A 15075-nucleotide genomic window follows, 5' to 3' on the forward strand; every position below is an offset into this window, starting at 1 on the left:
TATATATATATATATATATATGTGTGTGTGTGTGTGTGTGTGTGTGTGTGTGTGTATATACACACACCTTTAAGCACTAAAATATATATATTATATATATATAATATATATATACACACACCTTTAAGAACTTACATTACATTTATAGCAAGACATTCACACAATAGAAGTGTGAATAATGTAGGATCTTTTGTGGCAAGAGTAGATTCAATATGCCTTAGAATAAACATGAAAGACACGTATCGTATCAGTATTTAAGATTAGCCTTGTTTCAAAATGGAAAACAATTGAGAAGAAAGAGATTGGCATAAAGACTATTGTAGGACTCCAAGTTGAAAAATTATGATATTGTAAACTCAGGAAATAGCAGTGAAGGTAGAGAGAAAGAAGTGATTCAAGTGTTATTATGGAAATATACTCAAAATAATTTGTTTTTGATTGGACATAGATCTTATAGGAAAGGAAGAAGTATAGGATAAAGACTGGATATTAAAATGATTTATACATATTACCAACACAGGAAACACTGCAACAATTACTTGGGGGATACTGCCTTTCCATCAAAGCAGCATAAGATCTCTTAATATCATGCTACTCGTCCAACCAAGTAAATTAGTATGTCTTTTTAATATAAACTTCTACCAATCAAATGGTCTCCAGTATTATATCTTGTACTCAATTTTTTAACCTACTATTACAATTTGTGGCCATTTGTAATTTTGATGCTTTCATTTGAAAATTTGTGAATTATGACTGAATATGAGGAACACGATTACATTATAAATTTAAAAATGTTATACTTCATTAATTTTTTCTTCCATCTGTAAGACTCTCTTTTACTGTCATGTGGAAGAGGAAATAGAAGTGTCTATGTGACTCAGCGAATAAAAACAAGAGGATGGCTGTGAGTGACAAGAAAATAAATTATAGATCTATATGAGAAAAGCTTTTCTAGCATTTGTAGCTACAGAAAAATGGAATGAAATAGCAAATGTGTTATCTCTGATAATGTTTAAGAAGATTCAAGCATTACTGAATGTGATCTTTACATTGGTTCCTATAGAAACAACAATAATAATAACTAACAATTTTATACTGAAGCCTTAATATATGCTATTATTAAGATATAAAAAAATAAAGTCTTTATTTACTATAAAATGGTCTTATTTTCCTCTAGATCTAAAACTCATGCTGAATGCAGTGGAGAACATAGCTTCTTTCAGTTCAATAGAAATATTTTTCAGGAAAAGAACAGATTATGTGACTTCAGCCCTTTTGTTCACCATCCCATTAAGGACTTCATAGAACTACCACAAAAAGAAAGAACATTGGGCAATATTTCAAATATATCATTTCTAAAACAATTGCTAATTTTATTTAGTCCAAGCTTGTGGTGAACCTTTTACTGAGTAAAAATCATTTCATTCTTACCACAACCAATTATTACAATTTAGTAATTCAAATTTTAATGATAAACAAGGGCAAAACTTAGAAACTTGACCAAAAACACCCAGGTAAATGAAAGAGGTAGAGCTTGGGCCAAATTATATGTGATTTAAGAGTTTATTACTAATAAAAACTCAAGTTCAACGATGGAGGCTAGCAAAACATTTTGTAATCCCTAAAAATATACCAGAAATAGAACTCTGTTTGTTAGACTTTAAAAGCTAAATCAACATTTTTTATACTCTTATTGTTTTGATGAACATTCATCATACTGCCTTGGTAGTCATTGGCATGCCACTAATTTGTTTTGCTTAGTGACCTTATGTTTTGTTCCAAAATTTATGGTCCATGAGTCAGAAACTAGGACATTTCTTTATTTAGCATTATCTAGTCTCCAGATATAAGATATTGCTATCTGTCATGGTAACTTTATATCTTAATTTGGGAAAATCGATAAGAACAAGAGGGCCAGTAGTCCTAGCAGTAACAGAGATCAGGAATAAAAATGTACTTGTGTGAAACAAATAACAAAGGAGCCATCTGACAGACACACACAAACCATAAAATACTAAGGGAAGTCCCCAAATCTGCCACCGTAAGTTATTACCATCACAAGGTATAAAATCAGTAAAGACAACAGCAATGATTCAAGTTAATTGAATTCTGAGATTCCTTATTATCTTCACACCCAAATTGGTGCCCATGCCTCTTTTCCAGACTATAATCATCTATATAAAACCTTCTACTCTCTCCTTTCATGTACTGCATAAATGAGAAATAAAATAAAATTTCCCTTTCTGTAAGTAATTCATAAAATTAGTGAGTGAGTCTTATGCCCTTTGTTCGTTTTTTCTATGAAACTGTCTTTACTTTGAATTGGTCCATTTCATGTTATGTAACAGGCATTTTTTTTCCTAGGCTTTGGAATACAGGGTAAACAAGAGAGACAAGTCTTTGTTTCACAGAGTTCTTACTACAGAAAATAATTGTAGGCAGAAAATAATAATAAACAAATTAAATTTTTTTGGGGGGAGAGGTTTTTGCTATAGGGTGCGTGCAATCACCAGAAAGACAGAGAGAAACAGAAAGACAGAAAGCGAAAAATCACCCCCCCCCCAAGGGGGATGGCCATGCCGCAATCACTTCTCCTCCAACCTCCTCTCAGGATCTTGGGCACACACACACACACACATGCGCAGCGTGAGTTTAAGCCACCGGGTCCGGGACATGAACCATGGTCGACTACATGGGAGTCCAGTGACAGCCATTACATCAACTGCTGGTCCTGAAAGATATTTTTATACAGTGATGGTTGCTATGAATTACATGATGATGGCTGAGAGGAAAGTGGCAGCATTACATAGAACATGAGAAAAAAATCTTTCTATGAATGAATATCAAACAAAATAGTAAATATTCTTCTATGATAAAAAGTGATCTCAAAATCTTAGCTGGGTTGTCTGTTCTATGTTGGAAAAACTTTCCAGGGTAACTAACTTTTGTATGTTAATCAACATAGGCTGTTGAGGTCTCTACCTTCTCGGGGTCTCTACCTGCATTTGCACAGCCTACTCTCTTATACCCATACAAGGCAGGAGAAGAAAAAGTGGAAGCTACATAGTCAATTGCTTTCCACCATCACCTTCCTCTCAGACCCTCAGTCAGAACTAACCAAACTTCCATAACATCAGCCATTCAATGGTGTTCTGTCCTCAAGATGTATCCCTTTAAGTTTGTACACAAGTATCATCTTGAACTGTGCATTTAACTATTCATCTCCCTAACCTCTTCTCTGCTCAAAGAAAAGGGGAGTGTGTTCAGATATTCATACATCTGCTCCCATTTCCTGAAAATCTCTTCCTCCAATCATCCACTTTCTGCACTTTCTCTGGGATAATTCCTGCCTGCTTCATAACTTAAGAGACTAAGCATCTCCTATGTAGAATCTCCCAGGACTCTCTAAAGCTGAATTAGTTTCTCTTCTGTGATCCCAAGGAACACTATGCTTCATACTTGTTACTGTATTACTTGGTTCTCTACCAAGCTCTCTATCAGACTGCAAACTTAGGGAGAGCAAAACCATGTCTTCCTACTTATATCTTTTTGTTTTGTTTTGTTTTCGTTTTAGAGGTTTTTGGCTTAGGGCACAGGCGCTCACCAGAGAGAGAGAGACAGATGCAGTGAGAGGGAAAGTGAGAAATAGCCCCCTGAGGGGGGACGGCCACGCTGCAATCCCTTCTCTTCCATTCTTCTCCTGGGGTCTTGGGCATGCATGCACACGTGCCTGACATGATTTGCAGCCACCAGGTCCAGGACTCAAACTGCAGTTGGCCATGTGGGAGTCTAGTGATATAACAGCTACATCATCTGCTGGTCCCATATGTAATTTTTAAAACAGAAGAGGCAGTTAAATGTCAAAAAACTTTGAGAAGAAAAATAAAAATTATATGCTGGATTTATTAAGTGCAGTCAACAAAGAACATGGTATCTCTCATTTTAAAAAAAATGGAGATAATTCAAGAATAAAGAGAGCTGGAACTTGTTTGAGTATCTACTGTATACAAACCCCTGAGTTAGAAGTGTTATGGATATTCAACTCAGATATAAACATAATGAATTTGAGATACTATTGAAATAATCATGTGGACATGTTCAACACATTCAAAAGACAGTTTAGACAGAAGTCCAGACATCATGAATAAAGACAAAGAAATTTGAGAGTCATTCAGCAAGTGATAAGAGATAGACTCCTCATATCTTAACCTCTATGAAAAAAATGCAGCGTGGGTGCATAGATAGAAATGTAGGATGGGAACATAGGTAGAAATGTAATATGGATACAAGGCAAGGTCAACAGCCAGAGCAGGCAGGTGATGGTGAACAAACTGAATATCTGATAACTGAAGCAATATATCATTGGGAACTCCAAAGTATATATTATATGGCAAACAGGAGCTAATGGGAAAAGAGTCAGGCTTAAAAGATTCTATTATACTTTTATTTCTTCTTTGAGAAAGAGAGAGAAACAGCACCCCTAGTAGAGTCTTGACGTTACAGTCTACCCCCAGCTTCAGCCAGCCCCAAGTCATAGGCATGCTCATTTCTGCTGTACCGAGGGTGTCTCCAGATGCAAACTCAGAACTTTCCCATGGGGATTGGCCTCCCAGAACATTGCATTTTACTGCTGCACCACCATCTGGCCCTACTATTGCACATTTTGTTGGTGTTCAACTTGATCTTGCTGTCCTGATTGTGCTTCACAGCATTTTTATATTCCCAACAATTCCATGTATAGGAGTCAAAGAAATCTTTATGATAAAGAGGAAAAACACCCACATGGTTGAAAGAGATAAAGAAGGAAAGGAAGAGGAGCAAGAAGTATAGGCAGGAGACGGTATTTAACAAAGGACCTTAAGGGGCAAATATATTTTGAAGCCGGAGAAAAATAGCTGAAAGGCTAGAAAAGAACAGTTAGGCAGATGTGGATATAATTGTGGTATATTTTTAGTGATTAATTTCAAATTCATTAAATAAAAGAAGGAGCCAGAGGGAGAACAAGAAGAAAAGCCAATAGGAATAAATGTAAATTTGTTATTACTTGCTTTAATGACAAAATAAACAATTTTCAATTTATGGTTAGCTACTGGGAATTCTTTGGAAAGAAAATTGTTTTATTTACCAATTAAAATGCTGCTTCTCTCTGATTTTACTTCTCATGCCATTTCTTTTTGGTACAAGGACTATTTAACTGTCAACACAAACCTGGCAAATGTAACATATTTCCTCGGTCTGGTCTGCCTGACTGCAGAGGAATCATGGCTAAAACAATCAGTTCAATATATAGTACTTCAGATCATGACAACATTCTCTAGAAATCAGTGCTTAAAACCTCCCAGTGTCATGAGATCTCTGAAGCTATGTAGATTATAGTAAACTGGAAGCAGGAAATCTTCTGTTCATATCAGCTGAACTCTATTCCTGGGAATACTGCTGTATTGGAGTTGCCCTTCAGACTTCTTTGGTTTTGATTCACTTGTCCAGAGCTTGCAATTTGTTGACTTATTCTGGAATTACTACTGTTTAAAAATGTTTTCCAAAATTCATGTCCTTTTTTTTTTTTTTTTAAAAAAAGAGTTTTGCTAAAGGACGTGTGTACTTGCCAGAGAGTCAGAGAGAGAGAGATAAAAAGTGAGAAATCACCCCCAGGGGGAATGACCATGCCACAGTCCCTTCTCCTCCATTCTCTTCTCAGGACCTTGGACACTCACACACATGCACCCGGTGTGAGTTTTAAGCTGTGGGGTCCAGGAATCAAACTGTGGCTGACTATGTGGAATAATCATTATGCCACCTGCTGGTCCTAAAATTCATGTCTTAAAAACTTACCTTCTAGGCAATAGTGTTAAGAGCAGATACTTTTAAGAAGTGATGAAGTGGACTCTGCCTTCATGAATGAATTAGTGTCATGATCATAGGAGTGGGTTAATTATCAGGGAGTGAACTCTTGATAAAGAATAATTTTATTATTATACCTTACTGTTTCAGGTATTCTATTATAGCAGCCTAAATGGATTAGGACGGGGATAAAATTTGTTTTTCCTAAAACCAAAAACTCTCTGAGTTTCAATTTCTAGGAAATGCCTAACCAAATGATTTTAAAGTGTATTCTGTAAATATTTATTTTTAAGTGTTAAACTCATAAGTAAGCAAAATTAAACAGCTGCATTTACTATGAAATTTTTAAGATTCTTAAAATACATTAATGCCTATTGTGATTTTCCCCAAGGCAGATATACTGTGTAGTTTTTTGACCTTGGAACTCTTTTTAGGGAACATATTTTAGAAAATATTAATCTAGCCTAAAGCATGCTAGTGCAGATTACATTTATTTTTGGGGCATCTACTACGTGACTAGCATTGTGTTTGCACAATCTGTGAAAACAGACTGTATTCCTGTCTGGGTAAAACACATTAAATTATAATTAATGTCTTAATTCTAACTGTGCAAAGTCACCATGAAAGAAAAATGCAGGGGAATCTAACTCAGCCCAGGAAGTCAAGGAACACTTCTCTGTGAAATGATGTTTGATCTAAGACCTGCAAGTTGGGTATAAGAATGCTAGATGAAGAGAAACAACAAAAGCATCCCACACACAGGGAACAGCAAATGGAATAGGTCGGAAGCAGGAGAAAGCATGGCTAATCTGAGAAATTAACAACAGTCTAGCAGAACCCAAGGACAGGAGACCAGCCCTCATGGTGCATACTTTTAGCTGGAGAAGGTAGTTCTATACTTTACACCTCTAATTCCAAACCATGAAGAATCTCCGTTTCCTACCAAGGGCGAACTAATTGTTTAGGACTGATATACCCACTAAAAATAACCTGAAAACCAGGAATAAACACAAAAATCATCTCTTTGAAGGCAGTAGAGAGATACCAAAGTAGTAATAATCTGTTTGTAGAAGAAAAAGGAAGACCAGGTATAGGGCAAATGTTGAAACCTCTTTTACCTGGGAAGCGTGAGCTAGTTTGAAAGCTTCAGCTAAGAGGATGTGGAGCTTAGCAGAGTACACAATAATTTTGCAGGGTTTGGAGTAATTATGTTTATTACCTGCCAAGGAGAAGGGACATAGGAAACAATACTTAAGGCCTTCAGTTGGGAAAACCAAAGGACAACCTCAGACTACAGTGACTGTTCACCAAGGCTACACTCCAGCCTCAAATCACCTCAATCTCTGTTTAGATTATACTGGTTTATCCCATCCTAACCGCCTTCAGGAAACTAAATTTTCTCAGAAGAAAGAAATCATCTTTCCAAGCCTCGAATTATCTCTACAAATTGTAATTTAAAAATAGAAGTCTATATAATTCAAAAGAAAATGTCTAAACTGAAGAAGAAAATGGGGGAAAGATGGCAAATATAAAATACTACTGAACAAGCACTTCAGGCTTAGGAGAAATGTCTATCATACTTTGAAGTCTCAGCAAAAAGGGAATTAGGAATGAAACAAACTGGTGTTTCAACAGCTAATGACCAAGAGTTTTCTAAAACTAAAGGAACGTAATTAAACCACAGATACAAAATATACTCTCTAATTCCCAAGCAGAATAATACAAAGAAAACCACACTCAGACATATCATACCAATACTGTAGAAAATAAAAGAAAAATAGACAATTTTAAATATAGCAAGAAAGAATAGGAAGCATTACCTCCAAAGAATGAATAAGATTGAAAGCTGACCTCTCAACCAAAAAGTAGAAGCCAAAAAATTTTTAATATTTTGAAAGAAAATAATTGCCAAGCTAGAATTATATATCATGCCAAGAACTTACTAAAAATGAAGGTGAAATAAAACCATGTTTAAATAAACAACAGAAATTTTTATGCTCCAAAAGAGTGATACTAAAAGAAATAACCAACATGGGGCTTGCAGGCAGAGTAGTAATCACAAATCATAGCAGGGAAATAAGAATAAGAATTAAGAATAATGAAAAAGATAAATATGCAGGCAAATCTAAATAAAAATTAGCTGTATTAAACAAAAAGTATATTGTAGGGTCAAATACATATATTTTTCCCATATTTATGCATAGCTTATTATTACAAATATATACATAAAACAGTCACATACTTCTTAACTCATGTCATGCATCATGTTACAACACCGCACAAATACCATAGAGAGGGAGTAGTCTACTACAAACCTATATATCTAGGCTATATGGGATAGCTGCTTGTTCCCAGACTTCAAACCTGTACTGCATGATACTGTACTGAATACTATAGGCGACTGTAATACAGTGGTAAGCAGGTGTGTATTCAAATGTATCTGAACATATAAAGGTACAGTAAAAATATTATTAAATATATTTTTAAATGGTATGTCTGTATTGGACACTTACCATGAATGGAGCTTGTAGGATTGGAAGTTGCTCTGGATGAGTTAGTGAGTGACTGGTGAATGAATGAGAGCACCTAGGTTATTTATTACTACACAGTAGTGTAGATTTTATAAACATTGTACACTTAGGCTTCACTAAATTTATTTAAAATTTTCTTTCTTCAAAAATAAGTTCACATAGGCCAACAGATGGCATGGTAGTTAAGGCTTTGGACTCCCACATGGCTGATTGTATTGAGTCCTGGACCTGGAGGCTTGCTTTCTCACTTTCCTTCTCTCTCTCTCTCTCTCTCTCTCTCTCTGTCTCTCTCTCTCTTTCTCTTTCTCTTTCTCTCTCTCTCTCTGGTGAGTAGGCATGCCCTATACCAAATTAAATAATAATAATAAAATTAAATAAATAATTATTTTTAAAAATTAAGTGAATATAAGCTTAGCATTTTTTAAGTGTTATAGGGTGTGTGTACTTATTGGACAAAGACAGAGAGAGAGAATGAGAAAGCATGCCTCAGAGGGTATGGCTACACCATGATCCCTTCTCTTCAATTCTCCTCTCAGGGCTTTTGGCATACATCCACACATACCCAGCATGTTTCTCAAGCCACTGGATCTGGGACTCGAACCAAATAGTTGGCCATGTGAGATCTAGCCACCACAATCACCAAACCACTAGCTGTCCCACTGTAACTTTTTTACATTATAAATTATTTGATTTTATACATTTTTGGCTCTTTTGTAATAATGTTTAGCTTAAAATACAAACACATTGTATAGCTGCACAAAAATATTTTCTTTCTTTGTATCCTTATTCTAGAAGATTTCTTTCCTGTTTTAAAATCCTTATTCTAGAAGATTTCTTTCCTTGTTTTAAAAGTTTTTTTTTAAATTTTTTTGTTTACTTTAATTTTTTTTTTTTAATTAAGACACAAGCACACACATTAGCCCAGGCCTACTCAGGGGCAGGATAATTGATAATTATGATCTTTCAACTCTACATCTTGTCCTTCCATAAAGACCATGAGACAAAAAACATGAGACAAAATCAAGCACAACAGAAAATGATACAATCAAGAGACCTGGTAAACATGAGGCATATAAGGCTGCTCCTAGTATGGCAGGGCATATTCTGTTTTTCTTCTTTTTTTCCTTTTTATAGAGAGATATTTTTGCTATAGGGTATGTGCCCTAACCAGAGAGAAAGAGAGAGACAGACAGAAAGAGAGAAATTACCTGCCCCCCAACCCCGGGGAATGGCCACACTGCAATCCTTCTTCTCCATTCTCCTCTTGGGATTTTGGGCACACATACACATGTGCCTGGCATGAGTTTTAAGTCACCGAGAATCATGATCAATTACATGAGAGTCCAGAGATGTAACCATTACTCCCTCTGCTGGTCCCAAGTGCACTAAAAATAGTGATAAATAGTATGGTAAATACATAAATCAGTAACATAGCTGCTTTTGTCATTATCAATCATTACGTGCTGTACATAATTGTATGTGCTATACTTTCACAGGACTGGCAGTGCAGCTTAGTTTACACAGACACATGAATCACCACAAACACATGAATAAAGTGTTATACTACTATGTCTATGATGGCTATGATAGCTAGAATGTCACTAAGCGATAGTAATTTATTAGCTCTATTATAATCTATGAAACCACTGTTGTATATGCAGTCCATCATTGACTGAAAAGTTGTTATGCTGTGCATGGCATGATGTCATTGTGCAATGTATGCAAAACAAAACATACAGGACAAAAATAGTATAAAAGTCTAAGAAAGGCCAAGTAAAATGTTCTAATTTTCTTTCTTGCATTTTTCTTTAGGAAGTAATAAAACAATAATTTTATACTACATTATAACTCAAGAATGCATGATGTAAAATGTATGGGAATTACTAAAAAAAAAAAAAGGTAACTAAATGACAATTGCCAAGAAAATATTGAACTAGCTGGTCTGAGGATTGTGTTATTATTAAGCCGGATTAAAACTCTTAATTGAACTTCCACTTCTACCATGGTGTATTAGGTACTGAATGTTTTCCTTTTTACCTGCCACCATAAACAACTAGTAAACTGAGCAAATTATATGAAACAATTTCCAAAAATTTAGATAAGGCAATACAGGACTTTAATTCTTCAGAAAAAGAAAAAAATGAGGAAGGACCTACTATTGCCCTAGTTTTCCATGTGGAGTTAATTTTCAAAGGGGAAAATTAACCACTGGGACCTGCCAATGGTATAATGGTTACATCACTGGATTCCCATATGGCCAACTGTAGTTCAAGTCCCAGACCTGGAGTCTGGAAACTCACACTGGGTGTGTATGCATGCATGCCTAAAATCCCAAGAAGAGAATGGAGAAGGAATTGTAGCTTGGCTAGCTACCCGGGTGTGGGGGGGCGGTGATTCTCACTTTCTGTCTCTCTCTCTCTTTTGCTGTCTCTGGTGACTGCACACACCCTATAGCAAAAATCTCTCTTTAAAAAATATTCCAAAGGATTTATGCAAACAGAGCATGGTTGCCTTACTGAATTAAGGAACTAGAAATTAAGAGTTTGAGTAGATTGAGGTGGCTGGGATTTGCAGGACCAATAATGATAGAGAAGCAAGACATACAGGAACAGACATTCAAGAAATATGCATCAGCATTTCTTGAGTCTGCTGCTGAATAATAAACTATGCATAAATAGGGTAAAACTCCATAAGTAACAGGTTAAAAGCATTCAAGGTCCAGCCAAACAATTCCTAAAGTTCATGGAGGGCTAGGCAACATCTAGTTCCAAGCAGTCAGTGTGGAAAAGCTTTCAATATCCTCTGGATATTAAATTATCTGGATTTAATAAGGTTCCAGAGTGTCATGCCTCAGTAGTAGAGCTGAACTAGGCCTGGGATAAAGCAGACATTAGATCTGTTCTAAAAAAGAAAAAAAAGATAAAAAATAAGGGGAAAAACAAAAAATCTTGAAAAGATCAAGCCAATGCATAAAATAAACACAAGAGAAGGTATGAATCCTGTTCAGAGTCTTACTGATGCCACGGCACCACACTGAACATGCAGTGTGGGTCCAAGCTCAGGTCAATACCGTCCATTGCCCTCTCTTCTTCCAGGACAAGTGAGAGTGATATTACCAATGGGAAATGAGCAGACTACTTAGAGCACTGCCAGTCAACAGAAAGTTAACACAAGTCAAGTACATATTTTGAATATTTTAGTAGTGACATTAAGAAAACAAACAGTTAACGTTAATTTTAAAATCTATTCTATTTAATTCAATATAGCCAAAGTATTATCATTTCTGCATTTAACCAATTATCGATTTTTTGGGAGTCTTTGAAATACAATGTATATTTTCCCCTTTAGGCAATCTCAATTTAGATCAGCTTCATTTCTTTATAGCTACATGTGACCATACTGAACAGTTCAGGACTAAAGCAGGGGTGTCTAGACTTGGGATGACAACTCTGTGTGCAGTTATATGAAAAATCTGCACCTATGGGACTGTGAGCTCGTAAGAACTTCTAGAGCCTTCTGCTGGGAATAGAAAGTCACCATTCCCTTTGGAAATTAATTATAACAAGATGAGTTTGGGTGTGGCCCCTTGCAATCTTCCAGGATTACTTTTTAGCACTCCTGCATATCACATCATGAAATTATATTGTTACTATTCAAAACATTTAATAAATGTGTCTGTCTCCCTTTGTAATACTTCCAAAAGCTTAGATTATTAGATAAACAAAGCAACCAACTACATGAATGTCCAGGCTTTCGGAGTCATTGATCTCCCGATGTCACCAATGGAAACCATACACAAGCTGTTAAAACTCATTTTGCTAATGGAGTGGATCAATTGTATTTGATAAAGTCATGTCATTTGTTGTAAAATAATTTATCCACTGTAGATAGTAGTAAAATAGTAGTCTAAGAATTATAAATACAAAGGGAAGCTCTTCCTTACTGTGAAAAGCCGCTAGTCCAAGGGCACATACATCTTGATTCTGTCACACAGGACACCATGTCACTTTTTATGGTTCTAGAATTTTCACAGTACTTGGTAATATAAACTACTTAGTTTTCCTATTCATTCTGCAGAGTATCGAAACATTGTGAGTCATAGATCTTGTTCATAGAAGGGAGACATATATCCTCTGGTCTCTTATTCCATAATTGGCCACATTTCAGCTAAAAGCTATAAAACCAGAAATACTCAGAAAGCTTGTTTGTGGAAAGTGAGTACAAGGTGAATTTTGTCTTGCTCATTGAATATAGATATCCTGAAGGCCACATATGATTAAGTCTCACTTGGTAGATATGCTTGCTGAGTCTCTGCCTTTCTCCTTTTAATTTTGAATGCAGGCCCCTGTAGCAATTTTAAGAATCCTTAGAAGGCTTCTTTAATGCCGCTATTCAGGAGTTTGGCAACAAGAATGAGACAGAATTTCTTTCATATTGACGCATAAAACCTCTCCAGTGACTCTTACTGAACTCTTCCCTGTAGCTAGGATTCTTAACTGAATTGTGTGGCAAAAGCTCTTTTCTAAATGACTTTCCTGTCGGAAAATCCATGCAGCTGAAAAACTAAACATACATGCAGGCACACTCATAAATAGGAATGTGTCATTTTTAGCTTAGGGCTTAGAATCTATAATAGCAATTTTCACTTGGATACAACAACAGCAGAAACAATAACAGTGGTATTTGGTATCTATTGAGTGTGTATTATATGCAGACATTGAGCAAAGTCTATCACACGGTTCCCTAAATCCATTTGTACAACTTTTGAGGGAGGTACTCTAATTTTCCCTTGAGAGAATAGTAGAGGGAAAGTAACTTGTCCACGCTCTTCTGATTAGTGATAGTGCTCTTCTGATTAGTGATAGTAGAGCTGGGATTTGAACTCAGACAGTTTGATTTTAAGTCTCATTCTGCTTCTTGCCATACACACTGACTCTCATTTGCGAAAGAGCTAAATTCCCCTTACATTTCAAAGTTAGTCCAAACTCTTTGCCAATAACTTTCTCTGTACTCCATTCTGGACCTACACCACAACTAAGTACGCTTCTTTGCTCCCAAAGCAAATTTGCATTCCCCCAGTCACTGCATTTTTTTACTTTGTTTAAATGATCTGTTTGCTCTTCAATGTTTTCCTTCCACTTGATTTAAGTTTAAGACAGTACTTGTCAAATTAAGAAAAGTTCAGCACCCCACTTCGCCATCCCATACCCAGGTACATAGGCAATGTCTGAAAGCATTTTTGGTAGTCACTACTGGCAGGAGGATTCTATCAGCAATTACTGAATAGAGGTCTGTGATGCTGCTAAACATTTTATATCCTCCTCCTGTTGGGGTTGGGGACACACATGTGCCTGGCATGCCTTCAAGTCACTGAGGGCTCAGATTCTAAACAAACTCAGCTATGTGAGATCTGGCTCCTCTAACTGCTAGAATATTCGCCAATTTTGCCCAAAACATTTTATGATACACAGCCTCCCTCTAGAAAGAAATATCTGACCCAAAATGTCACTATTTTTGAGCATAAGAAACCATTTTTCAAGGCAAGTCCACCCTACATATCATTAGTTTTTGTATTCAGCACCCAGTACAATATGTGGTAAAAAGAGTTCAATAGATGCTTGCTGATCAGAACTCAACTGATATTGTGGGTTAGAAAATTATGTTCCCTCTAGCCTGGTTAGTCCAGCTTAAAAATATATATGTATTTTTAAAAAGAAGAAGAAGAAAAGAAAAAAGAAAATTGTGCTCTGCCTCCTATTTTTTTTGTAAATACCTTTCTTAATTTCCTGGATTGAGTTGACCCATCTATTCTCTATGAGCTATTATTTTAAGTCAGCCACCAGACTAAAGAACATTTCTGCATTTACATATTTGTAAATAGTGAACTCCAGACAGTGTTAGAAATCTTTACATCTCAGTCCCTGCTTATGAAAGGAAGTTTTTAAAGATACTATAAAAATCCATATGAGTAAATATTATTTAAAATTAGATGATTTGTTGGCATCTCCCTCCTGGGAAGTCACTTCTTTTAGTCCCAAAAACTACAGGGCATCTAGCCTCCAAGGATCCACAGTTGGCAGAGGGTAAATTCATCTGGGTGGAATGAACACTGGCCCAATACACATTATTATTTTCCACTTTCTGTCTTTCCATTATATAAGCCTATAATATTTCATTATATATAAGCTATAATAGCTGACCCCACTCAGTTTCCCTCAAACTTACATTGTTCCCCATTGAGGATGTGATTTTATCTTTATCTGTTCTTCACGGGTCTTAAAAATCATATTGCTAAAACTAGTGTCAAGACATTCTGCAGTAGAAACTTTCTTGTTTTTCTTGCAGAGGTATAAGCAAGCATTCCCTTGATAACTTGCTACAAAAAAAGTTGTGATTCTTCTCATTGAATACAGGTAAAATAGGACCAAGGACCATGAACCATAGCTCTCATTTAAAAGCAAGAAAGTGAAAGTCTTTCTCACAACAGGCATTGAACAAAAGAGCCTGATGATTTGATTGAAATATGAACAATTTATTCAACTTTTCTTTATTAATGTTTATATCTGATGGCAGCCTAACATACTGATATATCACTGAGAGAATAATGATAATCTTAATGTCTCTGATATATATGATGGGTTATGACCGGTGGTATCTTTCCCAGAGCTTAATATCTCAGTCTTTTTTTTTTTTTTTTTTTTTT

This window comes from Tupaia chinensis, unplaced genomic scaffold, assembly GCF_000334495.1.
Source record: "Tupaia chinensis unplaced genomic scaffold, TupChi_1.0 Scaffold000244_1, whole genome shotgun sequence".
NCBI lineage: Eukaryota > Metazoa > Chordata > Mammalia > Scandentia > Tupaiidae > Tupaia > Tupaia belangeri.